Raw genomic sequence first — 26,406 nt, 5'->3', positions numbered from 1 at the left:
TGCACTCAGAAAAACAGTGTGCTCAGCCTTCCATCCAGGAGCTCACACCGACTGGCTCGTTGGTTTAGCAGGACGTCGATGTGAGGTCCAAGTTGAGTAAAGAGCACAATGCCTCCTTTACCTGCAAGGCCTCGGAAAGAGGTTTTGCCAAATAGGCCTTACTCAGGCCAGCCCTCCGTCAGTGATCTTGCCACACTTCGACGCCTGCACGGTAAAAGATACTTGGCGAAGTTGCCAGGGTTTCGCCATGCTCTCCCTTGGCAGCTCCACTACTGCAGGGACTCATGTTTGCTGTGAACTAGGGTAGGTGGCCCTGCTTCCAAAAGCAGTCTTTTCCCCTTTGGAAATCTGGATTCTTGTAGCCTCGGAGCTGTTTGTGAAAGCCTAGGAAGGCCCAGCTTCTACTCACTGCAGGCACGCCCGGGGAGGAAACGAGTATGTTCCCCCAGAGAAACAGGCTGCTTGCAAGTGTCGAGGGGCGCTTCTCAGGTGCCCAGTGTGTCCCGTTTGTTTTCCTTCGCAGCTCCCATCCTGCAGGTGCTTATTCTGGGTGCTAACAAGGGTAGGTGGCTCTGCCGACAAAAGCAGCCTTTTCCCTTTGGAAGCTTGGATTCTAGTGTCTCAGGGGCTGCTTGCCAAACCTTGAAGTGGCCCAGGGTCTAGACTCCGCAGGTACGCTGCGTAGCAAACGAACACTTTCCCCCGAGAAAGCGGGTACCTGCCACGCTGGAGGAGAGTTAATCCCGCAGACCTCGTTCCTCCTGGGAAAGAGCAAGGCCACCCAGAGTCTCAGGCTAGGGCCTAAGTTTCCACCGGGCAAGCTCTGCGTGCCTCGGTTTCCATGAGGTCTCCACCGTTGTTGTGCGTCAATGGAACGCGAGGATAGCTTTCAGGACTCCAAGCACTCTGGCCTCCGCACCGTTTCCCATGCTACCACACGGATTCCCCCCACATCTCCTCTCTGCCTGCTGAGCAACAAGCAGCCGTGTAGGTATTTCGGAACACTTCTTGCATGCAGAGCCCAAGGCGGCACACTGCTCTCTCTCTTCCTTTGGAAACCTAGGGTGCCGCAGCTTGCCCCAGCTCACGACGACAGTCTGGGCCGGTCGCATGTGCTGGGGAACGTGGATTCAGTGAGGTCAAGGGCTTTACATGCACTCAGAAAAACACTCTGCTCAGCCTTCCATCCAGGAGCTCACACCGACTGGCTCGTGGGTTTAGCAGGACGTCGATGTGAGGTCCAAGTTGAGTAAAGAGCACAATGCCTCCTTTACCCTGCAAGGCCTCGGAAAGAGGATTGCCAAATAGGCCTTACTCAGGCCAGCCCTCCGTCAGTGATCTTGCCACACTTCGACGCCTGCACGGTAAAAGATACTTAGCGAAGTTACCAGGGTTTCTCCATGCTCTTCCTCGGCACCTCCACTACTGCAGGGACTCATGTTTGCTGTGAACTAGGATAGGTGGCCCTGCTTCGAAAAGCATTCTTTTCCCCTTTGGAAATGTGGATTCTTGTAGCCTCGGAGCTGTTTGCGAAAGCCTAGGAAGGCCCATCTTCTACTCACTGCAGGCAAGCCCGGGAAGGAAACGAGAATGTTCCCCCAGAGAAACAGGCTGCTTGCAAGTGTCGAGGGGCGCTTCTCAGGTGCCCAGTGTGTCCCGTTTGTTTTCCTTTGCAGCTCCCATCCTGCAGGTGCTTATGCTGGGTGCTAACAAGGGTAGGTGGCTCTGCCGACAAAAGCAGCCTTTTCCCTTTGGAAGCTTGGATTCTAGTGTCTCAGGGGTTGCTTGCCAAACCTTGAAGTGGCCCAGGTTCTAGCCTCCGCAGGTACGCTTGCGTAGCAAACGAGCACTTTCCCCCGAGAAACCGGGTTCCTGCCACGCTGGAGGAGAGTTAATCCCGCAGACCTCGTTCCTCCTGGGAAAGCGCAAGGCCACACTGAGCCTCAGGGTAGTGCCTAAGTTTCCACCGGGCAAGCTCTGCGTGCCTCGGTTTTCATGAGATCTCCACCGTTGTTGTGCTTCAATGGAACGCGAGGATAGCTTTCAGGACTCCAAGCACTCTGGCTTCCGCACCGTTTACCATGCCACCACACGGATCCCCCCCACATCTCCTCTCTGCCTGCTGAGCAACAAGCAGCCGTGTAGGTATTTCGGAACACTTCTTGCATGCAGAGCCCAAGGCGGCACACTGCTCTCTCTCTTCCTTTGGAAACCTAGGGTGCCGCAGCTTGCCCCAGCTCACGACGACAGTCTAGGCCCGTCTCATGTGCTGGGGAACGTGGATTCAGTGAGGACAAGGGCTTTACATGCACTCAGAAAAACAGTGTGCTCAGCCTTCCATCCAGGAGCTCACACCGACTGGCTCGTTGGTTTAGCAGGACGTCGATGTGAGGTCCAAGTTGAGTAAAGAGCACAATGCCTCCTTTACCTGCAAGGCCTCGGAAAGAGGTTTTGCCAAATAGGCCTTACTCAGGCCAGCCCTCCGTCAGTGATCTTGCCACACTTCGACGCCTGCACGGTAAAAGATACTTGGCGAAGTTGCCAGGGTTTCGCCATGCTCTCCCTTGGCAGCTCCACTACTGCAGGGACTCATGTTTGCTGTGAACTAGGGTAGGTGGCCCTGCTTCCAAAAGCAGTCTTTTCCCCTTTGGAAATCTGGATTCTTGTAGCCTCGGAGCTGTTTGTGAAAGCCTAGGAAGGCCCAGCTTCTACTCACTGCAGGCACGCCCGGGGAGGAAACGAGTATGTTCCCCCAGAGAAACAGGCTGCTTGCAAGTGTCGAGGGGCGCTTCTCAGGTGCCCAGTGTGTCCCGTTTGTTTCCCTTCGCAGATCCCATCCTGCAGGTGCTTATGCTGGGTGCTAACAAGGGTAGGTGGCTCTGCCGACAAAAGCAGCCTTTTCCCTTTGGAAGCTTGGATTCTAGTGTCTCAGGGGCTGCTTGCCAAACCTTGAAGTGGCCCAGGTTCTAGCCTCCGCAGGTACGCTTGTGTAGAAAACGAGCAGTTTCCCCCGAGAAACCGGGTTCCTGCCACGCTGGAGGAGAGTTAATCCCGCAGACCTCGTTCCTCCTGGGAAAGCGCAAGGCCACCCTGAGCCTCAGGGTAGTGCCTAAGTTTCCACCGGGCAAGCTCTGCGTGCCTCGGTTTCATGAGATCTCCACCGTTGTTGTGCTTCAAAGGAACGCGAGGATAGCTTTCAGGACTCCAAGCACTCTGGCCTCCGCACCGTTTACCATGCCACCACACGGATCCCCCCCACATCTCCTCTCTGCCTGCTGAGCAACAAGCAGCCGTGTAGGTATTTCGGAACACTTCTTGCATGCAGAGCCCAAGGCGACACACTGCTCTCTCTCTTCCTTTGGAAACCTAGGGTGCCGCAGCTTGCCCCAGCTCACGACGACAGTCTGGGCCGGTCTCATGTGCTGGGGAACGTGGACTCAGTGAGGACAAGGGCCCTACCTGCACTCAAAAAAACACTCTGCTCAGCCTTCCATCCAGGAGCTCAAACAGATTGGATCGTTGGTTTAGGAGGACGTCGATGTGAGGTCCAAGCTGAGCAAAGAGCACAATTCCTCCTTTACCCTGCTAGGCCCCCGGAAGAAGTACAGCCAACTAGGCCTCGCTCAGGCCAGCCCTCCTTCAGGGATCTTGCCACACTTCGAAGCCTGCACAGTAAAAGATACTTAGCGAAGTTGCCAGGGTTTCGCTATGCTCTCCCTTGGCCACTCCACTACTGCAGGGACTCATGTTTGCTGTGAACTAGGATAGGTGGCCCTGCTTCCAAAAGCAGCCTTTTCCCTTTGGAAGCTTGGATTCTCGTGTCTCAGGGGCTGCTTGCCACACCTTGAAGTGGCCCAGGTTCTAGCCTCCGCAGGTACGCTTGCGTAGCAAACGAGCACTTTCCCCCGAGAAACCGGGTTCCTGCCACGCTGGGGGAGAGTTAATCCCGCAGACCTCGTTCCTCCTGGGAAAGAGCAAGGCCACCCTGAGCCTCAGGCTAGTGCCTAAGTTTCCACCGGGCAAGCTCTGCGTGCCTCTGTTTCCATGAGGTCTCCACCGTTGTTGTGCTTCAATGGAACGCGAGGATAGCTTTCAGGACTCCAAGCACTCTGTCCTCCGCACCTTTTCCCATGCTACCATACGGATACCCCCACATCTCCTCTCTGCCAGCTGAGCAACAAGCAGCCGTGTAGGCCTTTCAGAACACTTCTTGCATGCAGAGCCCAAGGCGGCACACTGCTCTCTCTCTTCCTTTGAAACCTAGGGTGCCGCAGCTTGCCCAAGCTCACGAAGACTCTAGTCTGAGCCGCTTTCATGTGCTGGGTAACGTGGACACAGTGAGGAGAAGGGCCCAACCTGCAATCAGAAAAACACTCTGCTCAGCCTTCCATCCAGGAGCTCACACCGACTGGCTCGTTGGTTTAGCAGGACGTCGATGTGAGGTCCAAGCTGAGCAATGAGCACAATTCCAACTTTACCCTGCTAGGCCTCGGAAAGAGGTTTTGCCAAATAGGCCTTACTCAGGCCATCCCTCCGTCAGTGATCTTGCCACACTTCGACGCCTGCACAGTAAAAGATACTTAGCCAAGTTGCCAGTGTTTCGCCAAACTCTCCCTCGGCAGATCCACTACTGCAGGGACTCATGTTTGCTGTGAACTAGGATAGGTGGCCCTGCTTCGAAAAGCATTCTTTTCCCCTTTGGAAATGTGGATTCTTGTAGCCTCGGAGCTGTTTGCGAAAGCCTAGGAAGGCCCATCTTCTACTCACTGCAGGCAAGCCCGGGAAGGAAACGAGAATGTTCCCCCAGAGAAACAGGCTGCTTGCAAGTGTCGAGGGGCGCTTCTCAGGTGCCCAGTGTGTCCCGTTTGTTTTCCTTCGCAGCTCCCATCCTGCAGGTGCTTATTCTGGGTGCTAACAAGGGTAGGTGGCTCTGCCGACAAAAGCAGCCTTTTCCCTTTGGAAGCTTGGATTCTAGTGTCTCAGGGGCTGCTTGCCAAACCTTGAAGTGGCCCAGGTTCTAGCCTCCGCAGGTACGCTTGCGTAGCAAACGAGCACTTTCCCCCGAGAAACCGGGTTCCTGCCACGCTGGAGGAGAGTTAATCCCGCAGACCTCGTTCCTCCTGGGAAAGCGCAAGGCCACACTGAGCCTCAGGGTAGTGCCTAAGTTTCCACCGGGCAAGCTCTGCGTGCCTCGGTTTTCATGAGATCTCCACCGTTGTTGTGCTTCAATGGAACGCGAGGATAGCTTTCAGGACTCCAAGCACTCTGGCTTCCGCACCGTTTACCATGCCACCACACGGATCCCCCCCACATCTCCTCTCTGCCTGCTGAGCAACAAGCAGCCGTGTAGGTATTTCGGAACACTTCTTGCATGCAGAGCCCAAGGCGGCACACTGCTCTCTCTCTTCCTTTGGAAACCTAGGGTGCCGCAGCTTGCCCCAGCTCACGACGACAGTCTAGGCCCGTCTCATGTGCTGGGGAACGTGGATTCAGTGAGGACAAGGGCTTTACATGCACTCAGAAAAACAGTGTGCTCAGCCTTCCATCCAGGAGCTCACACCGACTGGCTCGTTGGTTTAGCAGGACGTCGATGTGAGGTCCAAGTTGAGTAAAGAGCACAATGCCTCCTTTACCCTGCAAGGCCTCGGAAAGAGGTTTTGCCAAATAGGCCTTACTCAGGCCAGCCCTCCGTCAGTGATCTTGCCACACTTCGACGCCTGCACGGTAAAAGATACTTGGCGAAGTTGCCAGGGTTTCGCCATGCTCTCCCTTGGCAGCTCCACTACTGCAGGGACTCATGTTTGCTGTGAACTAGGATAGGTGGCCCTGCTTCCAAAAGCAGTCTTTTCCCCTTTGGAAATCTGGATTCTTGTAGCCTCGGAGCTGTTTGCGAAAGCCTAGGAAGGCCCAGCTTCTACTCACTGCAGGCACGCCCGGGGAGGAAACGAGTATGTTCCCCCAGAGAAACAGGCTGCTTGCAAGTGTCGAGGGGCGCTTCTCAGGTGCCCAGTGTGTCCCGTTTGTTTCCCTTCGCAGATCCCATCCTGCAGGTGCTTATGCTGGGTGCTAACAAGGGTAGGTGGCTCTGCCGACAAAAGCAGCCTTTTCCCTTTGGAAGCTTGGATTCTAGTGTCTCAGGGGCTGCTTGCCAAACCTTGAAGTGGCCCAGGTTCTAGCCTCCGCAGGTACGCTTGTGTAGAAAACGAGCAGTTTCCCCCGAGAAACCGGGTTCCTGCCACGCTGGAGGAGAGTTAATCCCGCAGACCTCGTTCCTCCTGGGAAAGCGCAAGGCCACCCTGAGCCTCAGGGTAGTGCCTAAGTTTCCACCGGGCAAGCTCTGCGTGCCTCGGTTTCATGAGATCTCCACCGTTGTTGTGCTTCAATGGAACGCGAGGATAGCTTTCAGGACTCCAAGCACTCTGGCCTCCGCACCGTTTACCATGCCACCACACGGATCCCCCCCACATCTCCTCTCTGCCTGCTGAGCAACAAGCAGCCGTGTAGGTATTTCGGAACACTTCTTGCATGCAGAGCCCAAGGCGACACACTGCTCTCTCTCTTCCTTTGGAAACCTAGGGTGCCGCAGCTTGCCCCAGCTCACGACGACAGTCTGGGCCGGTCTCATGTGCTGGGGAACGTGGACTCAGTGAGGACAAGGGCTCTACCTGCACTCAAAAAAACACTCTGCTCAGCCTACCATCCAGGAGCTCAAACAGATTGGATCGTTGGTTTAGGAGGACGTCGATGTGAGGTCCAAGCTGAGCAAAGAGCACAATTCCTCCTTTACCCTGCTAGGCCCCCGGAAGAAATACAGCCAACTAGGCCTCGCTCAGGCCAGCCCTCCTTCAGGGATCTTGCCACACTTCGAAGCCTGCACAGTAAAAGGTACTTAGCGAAGTTGCCAGGGTTTCGCTATGCTCTCCCTTGGCCACTCCACTACTGCAGGGACTCATGTTTGCTGTGAACTAGGATAGGTGGCCCTGCTTCCAAAAGCAGCCTTTTCCCTTTGGAAGCTTGGATTCTCGTGTCTCAGGGGCTGCTTGCCACACCTTGAAGTGGCCCAGGTTCTAGCCTCCGCAGGTACGCTTGCGTAGCAAACGAGCACTTTCCCCCGAGAAACCGGGTTCCTGCCACGCTGGGGGAGAGTTAATCCCGCAGACCTCGTTCCTCCTGGGAAAGAGCAAGGCCACCCTGAGCCTCAGGCTAGTGCCTAAGTTTCCACCGGGCAAGCTCTGCGTGCCTCTGTTTCCATGAGGTCTCCACCGTTGTTGTGCTTCAATGGAACGCGAGGATAGCTTTCAGGACTCCAAGCACTCTGTCCTCCGCACCTTTTCCCATGCTACCATACGGATCCCCCCCACATCTCCTCTCTGCCAGCTGAGCAACAAGCAGCCGTGTAGGCCCTTCAGAACACTTCTTGCATGCAGAGCCCAAGGCGGCACACTGCTCTCTCTCTTCCTTTGAAACCTAGGTTGCCGCAGCTTGCCCAAGCTCACGAAGACTCTAGTCTGAGCCGCTTTCATGTGCTGGGTAACGTGGACACAGTGAGGAGAAGGGCCCAACCTGCAATCAGAAAAACACTCTGCTCAGCCTTCCATCCAGGAGCTCACACCGACTGGCTCGTTGGTTTAGCAGGACGTCGATGTGAGGTCCAAGCTGAGCAATGAGCACAATTCCAACTTTACCCTGCTAGGCCTCGGAAAGAGGTTTTGCCAAATAGGCCTTACTCAGGCCATCCCTCCGTCAGTTATCTTGCCACACTTCGACGCCTGCACAGTAAAAGATACTTAGCCAAGTTGCCAGTGTTTCGCCAAACTCTCCCTCGGCAGATCCACTACTGCAGGGACTCATGTTTGCTGTGAACTAGGATAGGTGGCCCTGCTTCCAAAAGCAGTCTTTTCCCCTTTGGAAATCTGGATTCTTGTAGCCTCGGAGCTGTTTGCGAAAGCCTAGGAATGCCAGGCTTCTACCCACTGCAGGCACGCCCGTGGAGGAAACGAGAATGTTCCCCCAGAGAAACAGGCTGCTTGCAAGTGTCGAGGGGCGCTTCTCAGGTGCCCAGTGTGTCCCGTTTGTTTTCCTTCGCAGCTCCCATCCTGCAGGTGCTTATTCTGGGTGCTAACAAGGGTAGGTGGCTCTGCCGACAAAAGCAGCCTTTTCCCTTTGGAAGCTTGGATTCTAGTGTCTCAGGGGCTGCTTGCCAAACCTTGAAGTGGCCCAGGTTCTAGCCTCCGCAGGTACGCTGCGTAGCAAACGAACACTTTCCCCCGAGAAAGCGGGTTCCTGCCACGCTGGAGGAGAGTTAATCCCGCAGACCTCGTTCCTCCTGGGAAAGAGCAAGGCCACCCAGAGTCTCAGGCTAGGGCCTAAGTTTCCACCGGGCAAGCTCTGCGTGCCTCGGTTTCCATGAGGTCTCCACCGTTGTTGTGCGTCAATGGAATGCGAGGATAGCTTTCAGGACTCCAAGCACTCTGGCCTCCGCACCGTTTCCCATGCTACCACACGGATTCCCCCCACATCTCCTCTCTGCCTGCTGAGCAACAAGCAGCCGTGTAGGTATTTCGGAACACTTCTTGCATGCAGAGCCCAAGGCGGCACACTGCTCTCTCTCTTCCTTTGGAAACCTAGGGTGCCGCAGCTTGCCCCAGCTCACGACGACAGTCTGGGCCGGTCGCATGTGCTGGGGAACGTGGATTCAGTGAGGTCAAGGGCTTTACATGCACTCAGAAAAACACTCTGCTCAGCCTTCCAACCAGGAGCTCACACCGACTGGCTCGTGGGTTTAGCAGGACGTCGATGTGAGGTCCAAGTTGAGTAAAGAGCACAATGCCTCCTTTACCCTGCAAGGCCTCGGAAAGAGGATTGCCAAATAGGCCTTACTCAGGCCAGCCCTCCGTCAGTGATCTTGCCACACTTCGACGCCTGCACGGTAAAAGATACTTAGCGAAGTTACCAGGGTTTCTCTATGCTCTTCCTCGGCACCTCCACTACTGCCGGGACTCATGTTTGCTGTGAACTAGGATAGGTGGCCCTGCTTCGAAAAGCATTCTTTTCCCCTTTGGAAATGTGGATTCTTGTAGCCTCGGAGCTGTTTGCGAAAGCCTAGGAAGGCCCATCTTCTACTCACTGCAGGCAAGCCCGGGAAGGAAACGAGAATGTTCCCCCAGAGAAACAGGCTGCTTGCAAGTGTCGAGGGGCGCTTCTCAGGTGCCCAGTGTGTCCCGTTTGTTTTCCTTTGCAGCTCCCATCCTGCAGGTGCTTATGCTGGGTGCTAACAAGGGTAGGTGGCTCTGCCGACAAAAGCAGCCTTTTCCCTTTGGAAGCTTGGATTCTAGTGTCTCAGGGGCTGCTTGCCAAACCTTGAAGTGGCCCAGGTTCTAGCCTCCGCAGGTACGCTTGCGTAGCAAACGAGCACTTTCCCCCGAGAAACCGGGTTCCTGCCACGCTGGAGGAGAGTTAATCCCGCAGACCTCGTTCCTCCTGGGAAAGCGCAAGGCCACACTGAGCCTCAGGGTAGTGCCTAAGTTTCCACCGGGCAAGCTCTGCGTGCCTCGGTTTTCATGAGATCTCCACCGTTGTTGTGCTTCAATGGAACGCGAGGATAGCTTTCAGGACTCCAAGCACTCTGGCTTCCGCACCGTTTACCATGCCACCACACGGATCCCCCCCACATCTCCTCTCTGCCTGCTGAGCAACAAGCAGCCGTGTAGGTATTTCGGAACACTTCTTGCATGCAGAGCCCAAGGCGGCACACTGCTCTCTCTCTTCCTTTGGAAACCTAGGGTGCCGCAGCTTGCCCCAGCTCACGACGACAGTCTAGGCCCGTCTCATGTGCTGGGGAACGTGGATTCAGTGAGGACAAGGGCTTTACATGCACTCAGAAAAACAGTGTGCTCAGCCTTCCATCCAGGAGCTCACACCGACTGGCTCGTTGGTTTAGCAGGACGTCGATGTGAGGTCCAAGTTGAGTAAAGAGCACAATGCCTCCTTTACCCTGCAAGGCCTCGGAAAGAGGTTTTGCCAAATAGGCCTTACTCAGGCCAGCCCTCCGTCACTGATCTTGCCACACTTCGACGCCTGCACGGTAAAAGATACTTGGCGAAGTTGCCAGGGTTTCGCCATGCTCTCCCTTGGCAGCTCCACTACTGCAGGGACTCATGTTTGCTGTGAACTAGGGTAGGTGGCCCTGCTTCCAAAAGCAGTCTTTTCCCCTTTGGAAATCTGGATTCTTGTAGCCTCGGAGCTGTTTGTGAAAGCCTAGGAAGGCCCAGCTTCTACTCACTGCAGGCACGCCCGGGGAGGAAACGAGTATGTTCCCCCAGAGAAACAGGCTGCTTGCAAGTGTCGAGGGGCGCTTCTCAGGTGCCCAGTGTGTCCCGTTTGTTTCCCTTCGCAGATCCCATCCTGCAGGTGCTTATGCTGGGTGCTAACAAGGGTAGGTGGCTCTGCCGACAAAAGCAGCCTTTTCCCTTTGGAAGCTTGGATTCTAGTGTCTCAGGGGCTGCTTGCCAAACCTTGAAGTGGCCCAGGTTCTAGCCTCCGCAGGTACGCTTGTGTAGAAAACGAGCAGTTTCCCCCGAGAAACCGGGTTCCTGCCACGCTGGAGGAGAGTTAATCCCGCAGACCTCGTTCCTCCTGGGAAAGCGCAAGGCCACCCTGAGCCTCAGGGTAGTGCCTAAGTTTCCACCGGGCAAGCTCTGCGTGCCTCGGTTTCATGAGATCTCCACCGTTGTTGTGCTTCAAAGGAACGCGAGGATAGCTTTCAGGACTCCAAGCACTCTGGCCTCCGCACCGTTTACCATGCCACCACACGGATCCCCCCCACATCTCCTCTCTGCCTGCTGAGCAACAAGCAGCCGTGTAGGTATTTCGGAACACTTCTTGCATGCAGAGCCCAAGGCGACACACTGCTCTCTCTCTTCCTTTGGAAACCTAGGGTGCCGCAGCTTGCCCCAGCTCACGACGACAGTCTGGGCCGGTCTCATGTGCTGGGGAACGTGGACTCAGTGAGGACAAGGGCCCTACCTGCACTCAAAAAAACACTCTGCTCAGCCTTCCATCCAGGAGCTCAAACAGATTGGATCGTTGGTTTAGGAGGACGTCGATGTGAGGTCCAAGCTGAGCAAAGAGCACAATTCCTCCTTTACCCTGCTAGGCCCCCGGAAGAAGTACAGCCAACTAGGCCTCGCTCAGGCCAGCCCTCCTTCAGGGATCTTGCCACACTTCGAAGCCTGCACAGTAAAAGATACTTAGCGAAGTTGCCAGGGTTTCGCTATGCTCTCCCTTGGCCACTCCACTACTGCAGGGACTCATGTTTGCTGTGAACTAGGATAGGTGGCCCTGCTTCCAAAAGCAGCCTTTTCCCTTTGGAAGCTTGGATTCTCGTGTCTCAGGGGCTGCTTGCCACACCTTGAAGTGGCCCAGGTTCTAGCCTCCGCAGGTACGCTTGGGTAGCAAACGAGCACTTTCCCCCGAGAAACCGGGTTCCTGCCACGCTGGGGGAGAGTTAATCCCGCAGACCTCGTTCCTCCTGGGAAAGAGCAAGGCCACCCTGAGCCTCAGGCTAGTGCCTAAGTTTCCACCGGGCAAGCTCTGCGTGCCTCTGTTTCCATGAGGTCTCCACCGTTGTTGTGCTTCAATGGAACGCGAGGATAGCTTTCAGGACTCCAAGCACTCTGTCCTCCGCACCTTTTCCCATGCTACCATACGGATCCCCCCCACATCTCCTCTCTGCCAGCTGAGCAACAAGCAGCCGTGTAGGCCCTTCAGAACACTTCTTGCATGCAGAGCCCAAGGCGGCACACTGCTCTCTCTCTTCCTTTGAAACCTAGGTTGCCGCAGCTTGCCCAAGCTCACGAAGACTCTAGTCTGAGCCGCTTTCATGTGCTGGGTAACGTGGACACAGTGAGGAGAAGGGCCCAACCTGCAATCAGAAAAACACTCTGCTCAGCCTTCCATCCAGGAGCTCACACCGACTGGCTCGTTGGTTTAGCAGGACGTCGATGTGAGGTCCAAGCTGAGCAATGAGCACAATTCCAACTTTACCCTGCTAGGCCTCGGAAAGAGGTTTTGCCAAATAGGCCTTACTCAGGCCATCCCTCCGTCAGTGATCTTGCCACACTTCGACGCCTGCACAGTAAAAGATACTTAGCCAAGTTGCCAGTGTTTCGCCAAACTCTCCCTCGGCAGATCCACTACTGCAGGTACTCATGTTTGCTGTGAACTAGGATAGGTGGCCCTGCTTCGAAAAGCATTCTTTTCCCCTTTGGAAATGTGGATTCTTGTAGCCTCGGAGCTGTTTGCGAAAGCCTAGGAAGGCCCATCTTCTACTCACTGCAGGCAAGCCCGGGAAGGAAACGAGAATGTTCCCCCAGAGAAACAGGCTGCTTGCAAGTGTCGAGGGGCGCTTCTCAGGTGCCCAGTGTGTCCCGTTTGTTTTCCTTCGCAGCTCCCATCCTGCAGGTGCTTATTCTGGGTGCTAACAAGGGTAGGTGGCTCTGCCGACAAAAGCAGCCTTTTCCCTTTGGAAGCTTGGATTCTAGTGTCTCAGGGGCTGCTTGCCAAACCTTGAAGTGGCCCAGGTTCTAGCCTCCGCAGGTACGCTGCGTAGCAAACGAACACTTTCCCCCGAGAAAGCGGGTTCCTGCCACGCTGGAGGAGAGTTAATCCCGCAGACCTCGTTCCTCCTGGGAAAGCGCAAGGCCACCCTGAGCCTCTGGGTAGTGCCTAAGTTTCCACCGGGCAAGCTCTGCGTGCCTCGGTTTTCATGAGGTCTCCACCGTTGTTGTGCTTCAATGGAACGCGAGGATAGCTTTCAGGACTCCAAGCACTCTGGCCTCCGCACCGTTTCCCATGCTACCACACGGATCCCCCCCACATCTCCTCTCTGCCTGCTGAGCAACAAGCAGCCGTGTAGGTATTTCGGAACACTTCTTGCATGCAGAGCCCAAGGCGGCACACTGCTCTCTCTCTTCCTTTGGAAACCTAGGGTGCCGCAGCTTGCCCCAGCTCACGACGACAGTCTGGGCCGGTCGCATGTGCTGGGGAACGTGGATTCAGTGAGGACAAGGGCTTTACATGCACTCAGAAAAACACTCTGCTCAGCCTTCCATCCAGGAGCTCACACCGACTGGCTCGTGGGTTTAGCAGGACGTCGATGTGAGGTCCAAGCTGAGCAAAGAGCACAATTCCTCCTTTACACTGCTAGGCCCCCGGAAGAGGTAGAGCCTACTAGGCTCGCTCAGGCCAGGCCTCCTTCAAGGATCTTGCCACACTTCGAAGCCTGCACAGTAAAAGCTACTTCGTGAAGTTGCCAGGGTTTCGCCATGCTCTGCCTTGGCAGCTCCACTACTGCAGGGACTCATGTTTGCTGTGAACTAGGATAGGTGGCCCTGCTTCCAAAAGCAGTCTTTTCCCCTTTGGAAATCTGGATTGTTGTAGCCTCGGAGCTGTTTGCGAAAGCCTAGGAAGGCCCAGCTTCTACTCAGTGCAGGCACGCCCGGGGAGGAAATGAGTATGTTCCCCCAGAGAAACAGGCTGCTTGCAAGTGTCGAGGGGCGCTTCTCAGGTGCCCAGTGTGTCCCGTTTGTTTCCCTTCGCAGCTCCCATCCGGCAGGTGCTTATGCTGGGTGCTAACAAGGGTAGGTGGCTCTGCCGACAACAGCAGCCTTTTCCCTTTGGAAGCATGGATTCTAGTGTCTCAGGGGCTGCTTGCCAAACCTTGAAGTGGCCTAGGTTCTAGCCTCCGCAGGTACGCTTGCGTAGCAAACGAGCAGTTTCCCCCGAGAAACCGGGTTCCTGCCACGCTGGAGGAGAGTTAATCCCGCAGACCTCGTTCCTCCTGGGAAAGCGCAAGGCCACCCTGAGCCTCTGGGTAGTGCCTAAGTTTCCACCGGGCAAGCTCTTCGTGCCTCGGTTTTCATGAGGTCTCCACCGTTGTTGTGCTTCAATGGAACGCGAGGATAGCTTTCAGGACTCCAAGCACTATGCTTTCCGCACCGTTTACCATGCCACCACACGGATCCCCCCCACATCTCCTCTCTGCCTGCTGAGCAACAAGCAGCCGTGTAGGTATTTCGGAACACTTCTTGCATGCAGAGCCCAAGGCGGCACACTGCTCTCTCTCTTCCTTTGGAAACCTAGGGTGCCGCAGCTTGCCCCAGCTCACGACGACAGTCTAGGCCCGTCTCATGTGCTGGGGAACGTGGATTCAGTGAGGACAAGGGCTTTACATGCACTCAGAAAAACACTCTGCTCAGCCTTCCATCCAGGAGCTCACACCGACTGGCTCGTTGGTTTAGAAGGACGTCGATGTGAGGTCCAAGCTGAGCAAACAGCACAATTCCTCCTTTACACTGCTAGGCCCCCGGAAGAGGTAGAGCCAACAAGGCTCGCTCAGGCCAGGCTTCCTTCAACGATCTTGCCACACTTCGAAGCCTGCACAGTAAAAGATACTTCGCGAAGTTGCCAGGGTTTCGCCATGCTCTCCCTTGGCAGCTCCACTACTGCAGGGACTCATGTTTGCTGTGAACTAGGATAGGTGGCCTTGCTTCGAAAAGCATTCTTTTCCTATTAGGAAATGTGGATTCTTGTAGACTCGGAGCTGTTTGCGAAAGCCTAGGAAGGCCCAGCTTCTACTCACTGCAGGCACGCCCGGGGAGGAAACGAGAATGTTCCCCCAGAGAAACAGGCTGCTTGCAAGTGTCGAGGGGCGCTTCTCAGGTGCCCAGTGTGTCCCGTTTGTTTTCCTTTGCAGCTCCCATCCTGCAGGTGCTTATGCTGGGTGCTAACAAGGGTAGGTGGCTCTGCCGACAAAAGCAGCGTTTTCCCTTTGGAAGCTTGGATTCTAGTGTCTCAGGGGCTGCTTGCCAAACCTTGAAGTTGCCCAGGTTCTAGCCTCCGCAGGTACGGTTGCGTAGCAAACGAGCACTTTCCCCCGAGAAACCGGGTTCCTGCCACGCTGGAGGAGAGTTAATCCCGCAGACCTCGTTCCTCCTGGGAAAGCGCAAGGCCACCCTGAGCCTCATGGTAGTGCCTAAGTTTCCACCGGGTAAGCTCTGCGTGCCTCGGTTTCCATGAGGTCTCCACCGTTGTTGTGCTTCAATGGAATGCGAGGATAGCTTTCAGGACTCCAAGCACTATGCTTTCCGCACCGTTTACCATGCCACCACACCGTTCCCCCCCACATCTCCTCTCTGCCTGCTGAGCAAAAAGAAGCCGTGTAGGAATTTCGGAACACTTCTTGCATGCAGAGCCCAAGGCGGCACACTGCTCTCTCTCTTCCTTGGAAACCTAGGGTGCCGCAGCTTGCCCCAGCTCACGACGACAGTCTGAGCCGGGCTCATGTGCTGGGGAACGTGGATTCAGTGAGGACAAGGGCTTTACATGCACTCAGAAAAACAGTGTGCTCAGCCTTCCATCCAGGAGATCACACCGACTGGCTCGTTGGTTTAGCAGGACGTCGATGTGAGGTCCAAGTTGAGTAAAGAGCACAATGCCTCCTTTACACTACAAGGCCTCGGAAAGAGGTTTTGCCAAATAGGCCTTACTCCGGCCAGCCCTCCGTCACTGATCTTGCCACACTTCGACGCCTGCACGGTAAAAGATGCTTGGCGAAGTTGCCAGGGTTTCGCCATGCTCTCCCTTGGCAGCTCCACTACTGCAGGGACTCATGTTTGCTGTGAACTAGGATAGGTGGCCCTGCTTCCAACAGCGGTCTTTTCCCCTTTGGAAATCTGGATTCTTGTAGCCTCGGAGCTGTTTGCGAAAGCCTAGGAAGGCCCAGCTTCTACTCACTGCAGGCACGCCCGCGGAGGAAACGAGTATGTTCCCCCAGAGAAACAGGCTGCTTGCAAGTGTCGAGGGGCGCTTCTCAGGTGCCCAGTGTGTCCCGTTTGTTTCCCTTCGCAGATCCCATCCTGCAGGTGCTTATGCTGGGTGCTAACAAGGGTAGGTGGCTCTGCCGACAAAAGCAGCCTTTTCCCTTTGGAAGCTTGGATTCTAGTGTCTCAGGGGCTGCTTGCCAAACCTTGAAGTGGCCCAGGTTCTAGCCTCCGCAGGTACCCTTGCGTAGGAAACGAGCAGTTTCCCCCGAGAAACCGGGTTCCTGCCACGCTGGTGGAGAGTTAATCCCGCAGACCTCGTTCCTCCTGGGAAAGCGCAAGGCCACCCTGAGCCTCAGGGTAGTGCCTAAGTTTCCACCGGGCAAGCTCTGCGTGCCTCTGTTTCCATGAGGTCTCCACCGTTGTTGTGCTTCAATGGAACGCGAGGATAGCTTTCAGGACTCCAAGCACTCTGTCCTCCGCACCTTTTCCCATGCTACCATACGGATCCCCCCCATATCTCCTCTCTGCCAGCTGAGCAACAAGCAGCCGTGTAGGCCCTTCAGAACACTTCTTGCATGCAGAGCCCAAGGCGGCACACTGCTCTCTCTCTTCCTTTGAAACCTAGGTAGCCGCAGCTTGCCCAAGCTCACGAAGACTCTAGTCTGAGCCGCTTTCATGTGCTGGGTAACGTGGACAGAGTGAGGAGAAGGGCCCAACCTGCAATCAGAAAAACACTCTGCTCAGCCTTCCATCCAGGAGCTCACAACGACTGGCTCGTTGGTTTAGCAGGACGTCGATGTGAGGTCCAAGCTGAGCAATGAGCACAATTCCAACTTTACCCTGCTAGGCCTCGGAAAGAGTTTTTGCCAAATAGGACTTACTCAGGCCATCCCTCCGTCAGTGATCTTGCCACACTTCGACGCCTGCACAGTAAAAGATACTTAGCCAAGTTGCCAGTGTTTCGCCAAACTCTCCCTTGGCAGATCCACTACTGCAGGGACTCATGTTTGCTGTGAACTAGGATAGGTGGCCCTGCTTCCAAAAGCAGTCTATTCCCCTTTGGAAATCTGGATTCTTGTAGCCTCGGAGCTGTTTGCGAAAGCCTAGGAATGCCAGGCTTCTACCCACTGCAGGCACGCCCGTGGAGGAAACGAGAATGTTCCCCCAGAGAAACAGGCTGCTTGCAAGTGTCGAGGGGCGCTTCTCAGGTGCCCAGTGTGTCCCGTTTGTTTTCCTTCGCAGCTCCCATCCTGCAGGTGCTTATTCTGGGTGCTAACAAGGGTAGGTGGCTCTGCCGACAAAAGCAGCCTTTTCCCTTTGGAAGCTTGGATTCTAGTGTCTCAGGGGCTGCTTGCCAAACCTTGAAGTGGCCCAGGTTCTAGCCTCCGCAGGTACGCTGCGTAGCAAACGAACACTTTCCCCCGAGAAAGCGGGTTCCTACCACGCTGGAGGAGAGTTAATCCCGCAGACCTCGTTCCTCCTGGGAAAGAGCAAGGCCACCCAGTGTCTCAGGCTAGGGCCTAAGTTTCCACCGGGCAAGCTCTGCGTGCCTCGGTTTCCATGAAGTCTCCACCGTTTTTGTGCGTCAATGGAACGCGAGGATAGCTTTCAGGACTCCAAGCACTCTGGCCTCCGCACCGTTTCCCATGCTACCACACGGATCCCCCCCACATCTCCTCTCTGCCTGCTGAGCAACAAGCAGCCGTGTAGGTATTTCGGAACACTTCTTGCATGCAGAGCCCAAGGCGGCACACTGCTCTCTCTCTTCATTTGGAAACCTAGGGTGCCGCAGCTTGCCGCAGCTCACGACGACAGTCTGGGCCGGTCGCATGTGCTGGGGAACGTGGATTCAGTGAGGACAAGGGCTTTACATGCACTCAGAAAAACACTCTGCTCAGCCTTCCATCCAGGAGCTCACACCGACTGGCTCGTGGGTTTAGCAGGACGTCGATGTGAGGTCCAAGCTGAGCAAAGAGCACAATGCCTCCTTTACCCTGCAAGGCCTCGGAAAGAGAATTGCCAAATAGGCCTTACTCAGGCCAGCCCTCCGTCAGTGATCTTGCCACACTTCGACGCCTGCACGGTAAAAGATACTTAGCGAAGTTGCCAGGGTTTCGCCATGCTCTTCCTCGGCACCTCCACTACTGCAGGGACTCATGTTTGCTGTGAACAAGATAGGTGGCCCTGCTTCGAAAAGCATTCTTTTCCCCTTTGGAAATGTGGATTCTTGTAGCCTCGGAGCTGTTTGCGAAAGCCTAGGAAGGCCCATCTTCTACTCACTGCAGGCAAGCCCGGGAAGGAAACGAGAATGTTCCCCCAGAGAAACAGGCTGCTTGCAAGTGTCGAGGGGCGCTTCTCAGGTGCCCAGTGTGTCCCGTTTGTTTTCCTTTGCAGCTCCCATCCTGCAGGTGCTTATGCTGGGTGCTAACAAGGGTAGGTGGCTCTGCCGACAAAAGCAGCCTTTTCCCTTTGGAAGCTTGGATTCTAGTGTCTCAGGGGCTGCTTGCCAAACCTTGAAGTGGCCCAGGTTCTAGCCTCCGCAGGTACGCTTGCGTAGCAAACGAGCACTTTCCCCCGAGAAACCGGGTTCCTGCCACGCTGGAGGAGAGTTAATCCCGCAGACCTCGTTCCTCCTGGGAAAGCGCAAGGCCACACTGAGCCTCAGGGTAGTGCCTAAGTTTCCACCGGGCAAGCTCTGCGTGCCTCGGTTTTCATGAGATCTCCACCGTTGTTGTGCTTCAATGGAACGCGAGGATAGCTTTCAGGACTCCAAGCACTCTGGCTTCCGCACCGTTTACCATGCCACCACACGGATCCCCCCCACATCTCCTCTCTGCCTGCTGAGCAACAAGCAGCCGTGTAGGTATTTCGGAACACTTCTTGCATGCAGAGCCCAAGGCGGCACACTGCTCTCTCTCTTCCTTTAGAAACCTAGGGTGCCGCAGCTTGCCCCAGCTCACGACGACAGTCTGAGCCGGGCTCATGTGCTGGGGAACGTGGATTCAGTGAGGACAAGGGCTTTACATGCCTCAGAAAAACACTCTGCTCAGCCTTCCATCCAGGAGCTCACACCGACTGGCTCGTTGGTTTAGCAGGACGTCGATGTGAGGTCCAAGCTGAGCAAAGAGCACAATTCCTCCTTTACCCTGCTAGGCCCCCGGAAGAAGTACAGCCAACTAGGCCTCGCTCAGGCCAGCCCTCCTTCAGGGATCTTGCCACACTTCGAAGCCTGCACAGTAAAAGATACTTAGCGAAGTTGCCAGGGTTTTGCTATGCTCTCCCTTGGCCACTCCACTACTGCAGGGACTCATGTTTGCTGTGAACTAGGATAGGTGGCCCTGCTTCCAAAAGCAGCCTTTTCCCTTTGGAAGCTTGGATTCTCGTGTCTCAGGGGCTGCTTGCCACACCTTGAAGTGGCCCAGGTTCTAGCCTCCGCAGGTACGCTTGCGTAGCAAACGAGCACTTTCCCCCGAGAAACCGGGTTCCTGCCACGGTGGGGGAGAGTTAATCCCGCAGACCTCGTTCCTCCTGGGAAAGAGCAAGGCCACCCTGAGCCTCAGGCTAGTGCCTAAGTTTCCACCGGGCAAGCTCTGCGTGCCTCTGTTTCCATGAGGTCTCCACCGTTGTTGTGCTTCAATGCAACGCGAGGATAGCTTTCAGGACTCCAAGCACTCTGTCCTCCGCACCTTTTCCCATGCTACCATACGGATCCCCCCCACATCTCCTCTCTGCCAGCTGAGCAACAAGCAGCCGTGTAGGCCCTTCAGAACACTTCTTGCATGCAGAGCCCAAGGCGGCACACTGCTCTCTCTCTTCCTTTGAAACCTAGGTTGCCGCAGCTTGCCCAAGCTCACGAAGACTCTAGTCTGAGCCGCTTTCATGTGCTGGGTAACGTGGACACAGTGAGGAGAAGGGCCCAACCTGCAATCAGAAAAACACTCTGCTCAGCCTTCCATCCAGGAGCTCACACCGACTGGCTCGTTGGTTTAGCAGGACGTCGATGTGAGGTCCAAGCTGAGCAATGAGCACAATTCCAACTTTACCCTGCTAGGCCTCGGAAAGAGGTTTTGCCAAATAGGCCTTACTCAGGCCATCCCTCCGTCAGTGATCTTGCCACACTTCGACGCCTGCACAGTAAAAGATACTTAGCCAAGTTGCCAGTGTTTCGCCAAACTCTCCCTCGGCAGATCCACTACTGCAGGGACTCATGTTTGCTGTGAACTAGGATAGGTGGCCCTGCTTCGAAAAGCATTCTTTTCCCCTTTGGAAATGTGGATTCTTGTAGCCTCGGAGCTGTTTGCGAAAGCCTAGGAAGGCCCATCTTCTACTCACTGCAGGCAAGCCCGGGAAGGAAACGAGAATGTTCCCCCAGAGAAACAGGCTGCTTGCAAGTGTCGAGGGGCGCTTCTCAGGTGCCCAGTGTGTCCCGTTTGTTTTCCTTCGCAGCTCCCATCCTGCAGGTGCTTATTCTGGGTGCTAACAAGGGTAGGTGGCTCTGCCGACAAAAGCAGCCTTTTCCCTTTGGAAGCTTGGATTCTAGTGTCTCAGGGGCTGCTTGCCAAACCTTGAAGTGGCCCAGGTTCTAGCCTCCGCAGGTACGCTGCGTAGCAAACGAACACTTTCCCCCGAGAAAGCGGGTTCCTGCCACGCTGGAGGAGAGTTAATCCCGCAGACCTCGTTCCTCCTGGGAAAGTGCAAGGCCACCCTGAGCTTCTGGGTAGTGCCTAAGTTTCCACCGGGCAAGCTCTGCGTGCCTCGGTTTTCATGAGGTCTCCACCGTTGTTGTGCTTCAATGGAACGCGAGGATAGCTTTCAGGACTCCAAGCACTCTGGCCTCCGCACCGTTTCCCATGCTACCACACGGATCCCCCCCACATCTCCTCTCTGCCTGCTGAGCAACAAGCAGCCGTGTAGGTATTTCGGAACACTTCTTGCATGCAGAGCCCAAGGCGGCACACTGCTCTCTCTCTTCCTTTGGAAACCTAGGGTGCCGCAGCTTGCCCCAGCTCACGACGACAGTCTGGGCCGGTCGCATGTGCTGGGGAACGTGGATTCAGTGAGGTCAAGGGCTTTACATGCACTCAGAAAAACACTCTGCTCAGCCTTCCATCCAGGAGCTCACACCGACTGGCTCGTGGGTTTAGCAGGACGTCGATGTGAGGTCCAAGCTGAGCAAAGAGCACAATTCCTCCTTTACACTGCTAGGCCCCCGGAAGAGGTAGAGCCTACTAGGCTCGCTCAGGCCAGGCCTCCTTCAAGGATCTTGCCACACTTCGAAGCCTGCACAGTAAAAGCTACTTCGTGAAGTTGCCAGGGTTTCGCCATGCTCTGCCTTGGCAGCTCCACTACTGCAGGGACTCATGTTTGCTGTGAACTAGGATAGGTGGCCCTGCTTCCAAAAGCAGTCTTTTCCCCTTTGGAAATCTGGATTCTTGTAGCCTCGGAGCTGTTTGCGAAAGCCTAGGAAGGCCCAGCTTCTACTCAGTGCAGGCACGCCCGGGGAGGAAATGAGTATGTTCCCCCAGAGAAACAGGCTGCTTGCAAGTGTCGAGGGGCGCTTCTCAGGTGCCCAGTGTGTCCCGTTTGTTTCCCTTCGCAGCTCCCATCCTGCAGGTGCTTATGCTGGGTGCTAACAAGGGTAGGTGGCTCTGCCGACAACAGCAGCCTTTTCCCTTTGGAAGCATGGATTCTAGTGTCTCAGGGGCTGCTTGCCAAACCTTGAAGTGGCCTAGGTTCTAGCCTCCGCAGGTACGCTTGCGTAGCAAACGAGCAGTTTCCCCCGAGAAACCGGGTTCCTGCCACGCTGGAGGAGAGTTAATCCCGCAGACCTCGTTCCTCCTGGGAAAGCGCAAGGCCACCCTGAGCCTCTGGGTAGTGCCTAAGTTTCCACCGGGCAAGCTCTTCGTGCCTCGGTTTTCATGAGGTCTCCACCGTTGTTGTGCTTCAATGGAACGCGAGGATAGCTTTCAGGACTCCAAGCACTATTCTTTCCGCACCGTTTACCATGCCACCACACGGATCCCCCCCACATCTCCTCTCTGCCTGCTGAGCAACAAGCAGCCGTGTAGGTATTTCGGAACACTTCTTGCATGCAGAGCCCAAGGCGGCACACTGCTCTCTCTCTTCCTTTGGAAACCTAGGGTGCCACAGCTTGCCCCAGCTCACGACGACAGTCTAGGCCCGTCTCATGTGCTGGGGAACGTGGATTCAGTGAGGACAAGGGCTTTACATGCACTCAGAAAAACACTCTGCTCAGCCTTCCATCCAGGAGCTCACACCGACTGGCTCGTTGATTTAGAAGGACGTCGATGTGAGGTCCAAGCTGAGCAAAGAGCACAATTCCTCCTTTACACTGCTAGGCCCCCGGAAGAGGTAGAGCCAACAAGGCTCGCTCAGGCCAGGCCTCCTTCAACGATCTTGCCACACTTCGAAGCCTGCACAGTAAAAGATACTTCGCGAAGTTGCCAGGGTTTCGCCATGCTCTCCCTTGGCAGCTCCACTACTGCAGGGACTCATGTTTGCTGTGAACTAGGATAGGTGGCCTTGCTTCGAAAAGCATTCTTTTCCTATTAGGAAATGTGGATTCTTGTAGACTCGGAGCTGTTTGCGAAAGCCTAGGAAGGCCCAGCTTCTACTCACTGCAGGCACGCCCGGGGAGGAAACGAGAATGTTCCCCCAGAGAAACAGGCTGCTTGCAAGTGTCGAGGGGCGCTTCTCAGGTGCCCAGTGTGTCCCGTTTGTTTTCCTTTGCAGCTCCCATCCTGCAGGTGCTTATGCTGGGTGCTAACAAGGGTAGGTGGCTCTGCCGACAAAAGCAGCGTTTTCCCTTTGGAAGCTTGGATTCTAGTGTCTCAGGGGCTGCTTGCCAAACCTTGAAGTTGCCCAGGTTCTAGCCTCCGCAGGTACGGTTGCGTAGCAAACGAGCACTTTCCCCCGAGAAACCGGGTTCCTGCCACGCTGGAGGAGAGTTAATCCCGCAGACCTCGTTCCTCCTGGGAAAGCGCAAGGCCACCCTGAGCCTCATGGTAGTGCCTAATTTTCCACCGGGCAAGCTCTGCGTGCCTCGGTTTCATGAGATCTCCACCGTTGTTGTGCTTCAATGGAACGCGAGGATAGCTTTCAAGACTCCAAGCACTCTGGCCTCCGCACCGTTTACCATGCCACCACACGGATCCCCCCCACATCTCCTCTCTGCCTGCTGAGCAACAAGCAGCCGTGTAGGTATTTCGGAACACTTCTTGCATGCAGAGCCCAAGGCGACACACTGCTCTCTCTCTTCCTTTGGAAACCTAGGGTGCCGCAGCTTGCCCCAGCTCACGACGACAGTCTGGGCCGGTCTCATGTGCTGGGGAACGTGGACTCAGTGAGGACAAGGGCTTTACATGCACTCAGAAAAACAGTGTGCTCAGCCTTCCATCCAGGAGCTCACACCGACTGGCTCGTTGGTGTAGCAGGACGTCGATGTGAGGTCCAAGTTGAGAAAAGAGCACAATGCCTCCTTTACCCTGCAAGGCCTCGGAAAGAGGTTTTGCCAAATAGGCCTTACTCAGGCCAGCCCTCCGTCAGTGATCTTGCCACACTTCGACGCCTGCACGGTAAAAGATACTTGTCGAAGTTGCCAGGGTTTCGCCATGCTCTCCCTTGGCCACTCCACTACTGCAGGGACTCATGTTTGCTGTGAACTAGGATAGGTGGCCCTGCTTCCAAAAGCAGTCTTTTCCCCTTTGGAAATCTGGATTCTTGTAGCCTCGGAGCTGTTTGCAAAACCCTAGGAAGGCCCAGCTTCTACTCACTGCAGGCACGCCCGGGGAGGAAACGAGAATGTTCCCCCAGAGAAACAGGCTGCTTGCAAGTGTCGAGGGACGCTTCTCAGGTGCCCAGTGTGTCCCGTTTGTTTTCCTTTGCAGCTCCCATCCTGCAGGTGCTTATGCTGGGTGCTAACAAGGGTAGGTGGCTCTGCCGACAAAAGCAGCCTTTTCCCTTTGGAAGCTTGGATTCTAGTGTCTTAGGGGCTTCTTGCCAAACCTTGAAGTTGCCCAGGTTCTAGCCTCCGCAGGTACGGTTGCGTAGCAAACGAGCACTTTCCCCCGAGAAACCGGGTTCCTGCCACGCTGGAGGAGAGTTAATCCCGCAGACCTCGTTCCTCCTGGGAAAGAGCAAGGCCACCCTGAGCCTCAGGCTAGTGCCTAAGTTTCCACCGGGCAAGCTCTGCGTGCCTCTGTTTCCATGAGGTCTCCACCGTTGTTGTGCTTCAATGGAACGCGAGGATAGCTTTCAGGACTCCAAGCACTCTGTCCTCCGCACCTTTTCCCATGCTACCATACGGATCCCCCCCACATCTCCTCTCTGCCAGCTGAGCAACAAGCAGCCGTGTAGGCCCTTCAGAACACTTCTTGCATGCAGAGCCCAAGGCGGCACACTGCTCTCTCTCTTCCTTTGAAACCTAGGTTGCCGCAGCTTGCCCAAGCTCACGAAGACTCTAGTCTGAGCCGCTTTCATGTGCTGGGTAACGTGGACAGAGTGAGGAGAAGGGCCCAACCTGCAATCAGAAAAACACTCTGCTCAGCCTTCCATCCAGGAGCTCACACCGACTGGCTCGTTGGTTTAGCAGGACGTCGATGTGAGGTCCAAGCTGAGCAATGAGCACAATTCCAACTTTACCCTGCTAGGCCTCGGAAAGAGGTTTTGCCAAATAGGCCTTACTCAGGCCATCCCTCCGTCAGTGATCTTGCCACACTTCGACGCCTGCACAGTAAAAGATACTTAGCCAAGTTGCCAGTGTTTCGCCAAACTCTCCCTCGGCAGATCCACTACTGCAGGGACTCATGTTTGCTGTGAACTAGGATAGGTGGCCCTGCTTCCAAAAGCAGTCTTTTCCCCTTTGGAAATCTGGATTCTTGTAGCCTCGGAGCTGTTTGCGAAAGCCTAGGAATGCCAGGCTTCTACCCACTGCAGGCACGCCCGTGGAGGAAACGAGAATGTTCCCCCAGAGAAACAGGCTGCTTGCAAGTGTCGAGGGGCGCTTCTCAGGTGCCCAGTGTGTCCCGTTTGTTTTCCTTCGCAGCTCCCATCCTGCAGGTGCTTATTCTGGGTGCTAACAAGGGTAGGTGGCTCTGCCGACAAAAGCAGCCTTTTCCCTTTGGAAGCTTGGATTCTAGTGTCTCAGGGGCTGCTTGCCAAACCTTGAAGTGGCCCAGGTTCTAGCCTCCGCAGGTACGCTGCGTAGCAAACGAACACTTTCCCCCGAGAAAGCGGGTTCCTGCCACGCTGGAGGAGAGTTAATCCCGCAGACCTCGTTCCTCCTGGGAAAGAGCAAGGCCACCCAGAGTCTCAGGCTAGGGCCTAAGTTTCCACCGGGCAAGCTCTGCGTGCCTCGGTTTCCATGAGGTCTCCACCGTTGTTGTGCGTCAATGGAACGCGAGGATAGCTTTCAGGACTCCAAGCACTCTGGCCTCCGCACCGTTTCCCATGCTACCACACGGATTCCCCCCACATCTCCTCTCTGCCTGCTGAGCAACAAGCAGCCGTGTAGGCATTTCGGAACACTTCTTGCATGCAGAGCCCAAGGCGGCACACTGCTCTCTCTCTTCCTTTGGAAACCTAGGGTGCCGCAGCTTGCCCCAGCTCACGACGACAGTCTGGGCCGGTCGCATGTGCTGGGGAACGTGGATTCAGTGAGGTCAAGGGCTTTACATGCACTCAGAAAAACACTCTGCTCAGCCTTCCATCCAGGAGCTCACACCGACTGGCTCGTGGGTTTAGCAGGACGTCGATGTGAGGTCCAAGTTGAGTAAAGAGCACAATGCCTCCTTTACCCTGCAAGGCCTCGGAAAGAGGATTGCCAAATAGGCCTTACTCAGGCCAGCCCTCCGTCAGTGATCTTGCCACACTTCGACGCCTGCACGGTAAAAGATACTTAGCGAAGTTACCAGGGTTTCTCCATGCTCTTCCTCGGCACCTCCACTACTGCAGGGACTCATGTTTGCTGTGAACTAGGATAGGTGGCCCTGCTTCGAAAAGCATTCTTTTCCCCTTTGGAAATGTGGATTCTTGTAGCCTCGGAGCTGTTTGCGAAAGCCTAGGAAGGCCCATCTTCTACTCACTGCAGGCAAGCCCGGGAAGGAAACGAGAATGTTCCCCCAGAGAAACAGGCTGCTTGCAAGTGTCGAGGGGCGCTTCTCAGGTGCCCAGTGTGTCCCGTTTGTTTTCCTTTGCAGCTCCCATCCTGCAGGTGCTTATGCTGGGTGCTAACAAGGGTAGGTGGCTCTGCCGACAAAAGCAGCCTTTTCCCTTTGGAAGCTTGGATTCTAGTGTCTCAGGGGCTGCTTGCCAAACCTTGAAGTGGCCCAGGTTCTAGCCTCCGCAGGTACGCTTGCGTAGCAAACGAGCACTTTCCCCCGAGAAACCGGGTTCCTGCCACGCTGGAGGAGAGTTAATCCCGCAGACCTCGTTCCTCCTGGGAAAGCGCAAGGCCACACTGAGCCTCAGGGTAGTGCCTAAGTTTCCACCGGGCAAGCTCTGCGTGCCTCGGTTTTCATGAGATCTCCACCGTTGTTGTGCTTCAATGGAACGCGAGGATAGC

This window comes from Eschrichtius robustus, chromosome 5 (assembly GCF_028021215.1).
Source record: "Eschrichtius robustus isolate mEscRob2 chromosome 5, mEscRob2.pri, whole genome shotgun sequence".
Classification (NCBI taxonomy): Eukaryota; Metazoa; Chordata; class Mammalia; order Artiodactyla; family Eschrichtiidae; genus Eschrichtius; species Eschrichtius robustus.
The sequence above is the reverse complement of the archived record's forward strand: the minus strand, read 5'-3'. Positions refer to the sequence as shown.